The sequence below is a fragment of the Gossypium hirsutum genome, chromosome D13 (genome assembly GCF_007990345.1).
Source record: "Gossypium hirsutum isolate 1008001.06 chromosome D13, Gossypium_hirsutum_v2.1, whole genome shotgun sequence".
In the NCBI taxonomy this organism is placed as follows: Eukaryota; Viridiplantae; Streptophyta; class Magnoliopsida; order Malvales; family Malvaceae; genus Gossypium; species Gossypium hirsutum.
In genome coordinates this window covers 51961230-51964266 of record NC_053449.1, presented here as the reverse complement: position 1 = coordinate 51964266, position 3037 = coordinate 51961230, and positions in this window count along the sequence as shown.

Genomic DNA, 3037 nt, shown 5'->3' with positions numbered 1-3037 from the left:
GTACGCTAGGAGGGACTAAGTCAGGAATGCGCCAGGGAAACGACGAGTTAGGTTGTTATGCATGCAGGGGACATCTTAGGAGTATGGCGTATAGTGCACTATGCCAAGAAGACTTTGTCTATAACAAACTTTTGTGTTGTAATGTCTTAAAACTCATATTGTCATTAACTGGTTTTGAATGTTGTTTTTGGCACATCCATATCTTTATCTCGCAATTGATAATAACCAAATTGGAGATCTATCTTCGAGAACACTGTAGCACTTTTCAACTGATCAAATAGATCTTGCATATGAGACAAAAAATATTTATTCTTTATCGTAACTTTATTCAACTGCCAAAAATCTATATACAATGTCGTCGACCCGTCTTTCATTTCTCAATCAGAACAGGTGCGCCTCAAATTGATATGCTTAGTCGAGTGAAACCTCTGTCAATTAATTCTTGCAATTGAGCTTTTAACTCTTTTAATTTGGTTGGAGCCATTTGTGTAAAGCAATTAAGATCGGATAAGTTTTTGACATTAATTATATAGAAATATCGACTTCTCACTCTGGTGGTAAACTCGACAATTCCTTAGGAAAATCATTTGTAAACTTGCAAACTGTCAGTAACTGATCAACTTTCATTTTAGATATTCTAGAATCCAGGATATAAGTTAAAAATGAATTACAGTCTTATCAGAATAATTTATGGGCGAATATTGTTGAAATCATAGTCGAAGAACAATCCAACTTAAAATATTCAACATAAATTATTTCACCATTTTGACGTTTTAAATCAATTCGTTTATGTCTACAATTAACTGTAGCATCATGTATAATCCACTAATCCATTCCTAGTATAAAGTCAAATTCATTAAAAGACAGTAACATCAAATCAATAGGAAAGTCATAGCCCTAAATTTTTAGTGGACACGGTTTGCAAATCAGGTCGACTATCAATTGACTCAATCGGTAGGCACTTTTCAGTTACTAACATAGTACATAAATACAAATGTCTAAACCTAGAGTCAATTAATGCATATGCTATAACATTAATGATAGAACAAGTACCAGCAATAACATTTGGAGCTGAGGCTTCCTCGCGCACTCGGTTCACATAAAATTTGACTAAAGCTCAAGCTTTAGATTGAACCGCTGTGTCTTTTGTTTCGCTTCTACTGAATCTAGTTGTGCCTCAAATTCCTGGCCGTCAGCCTCTTGTAGAAGTAACAACAGGTCTTACATTTTGATTTTTGTTCAAATCAGTTCCATTTGGGTAATTTTTCTTATAATGATCCAGAGATCCACAAACAAAATAGGACTCGTCTTTCAATCTACATATCCCAAAATGATTCCATCCATAATGGCTATCTTCAAGTCTATTTACATTTCTGACGCTACCTATTCTAGCTATTGAAGTCATCAGTAGTCTTACGTTACTCTGTTCCATTCTATCTCTATCAAAAAACTCTACTAGCACAGGGAACGACTACTTAATTCTTTCATTTCTTTGGCGGAGAAACATAAAACACTCTAAGTGTATTTCGCTTATTGAAGTCGTGGATTTTTGTTTCATTCTGTTTCTTGTGGTTGTAAACTTCTCCATTTTCTTAGCTCGATCAAACAAAACATGAACACTAGAATTTCCATTGCACCAACCAGTAGCTTGATCTTGTCATTTAATCCATTTTCAAAATGAATACACATTTCTTCCTCTATAGATACAATTTCACAAGCATATTTACCGAGTTGAAAAAACTCACGCTCATACTCTACAATTAATCTATTTCCCTATTTTAACTTGAGGAATTCTTTTTTCTTCTTGTCAAGGTATTATTTGCTGACTTATTTCTTTCAAAACTCAGTTTTGAAAAATATCTAATTAACCCATTCTTTCGGTACAACTATAATTAGATTTGACCACTAATGAAAAGCCTTCTCTTTTGACAGTAACATTGCACATCTCAAACAATCTTCGAGAGGACACAACATGTCATCCAGAACTCTGTGTGTGTTCTACCCAGTACTCAGCTCTAGCCGAATCATCACTCACTTAACCACTAAACTTTTTGACTCCACATATTTAGACATTATCAATAGAAAGCCTGTGAATATTCTATCGTATAGGGCTTTGAGGTCGAGGGGGTAGAGGTCGTTGAGCCGCGAACTTTCACATACACATTAAACATATCACTCAACATATTAAGAAAGGTATTGTGAGCCTCTTCTCTAGAATCTTGAAATTCAGGAACATTATGAGCAACCCCTTGATCAGTGACTATAACATAACTCAAAACTTCATCGTAATCTGCTCGATTGGATTCAGTTGACATTTTTAATCTATAAGAAATCAAGTCAAACTGATTGAGAGTCATCACACTATCACAGGTTATAAAGTGGCATGTATTTGTGGACTCAATACATGCTACGTTCAATCCTAGAATCGACTAAATCGTAACTCTGATACCACTAAATGTAAAACCCCTAATCCGTCTTTGCTGTTGGATTAAGGTTACGAGATATTAAGATAGTTAACAAGACTGATAATATAGTAACACAATTTAAAAATTAATTTAAACATCATCAATTAATAAACAATCATCATTCATAGCATACATTCAAAAATGAGACTTAAATCGAGCATTCAAAACCCTAAAATCAGTTTAAAAAAGAATATAGACTAATGGGTTAGTTTTGGGAACAGTGGTATTAGAAATAGTGGTTTCAGGACCACAATTCCTACTAGTGAGTTAGTTTTATTATTTAAATTAAAATAATAAGGTCGTGTGAATGTCATATAAAAAATTGATATGTTAATTTTATTGTTTATTCATTTAATTAAGTAAAAAGGAAAAAAATTGTGAAAGTTGCAAATGTTAGTGGTATTAGTTAAATGAGTTAAATAATAAAGGAAATGAAAACTAATGAACTTAATTGGTAATTAGCCATATTGGTTTATAAGTGAATGGTTAAGGCAAGGTTATTAGGTAAATTTTAGTTAAATTAAAGGGTAAAAAGGTAAAAGAGTAAATAAAACATAAGCAAATAATGCACA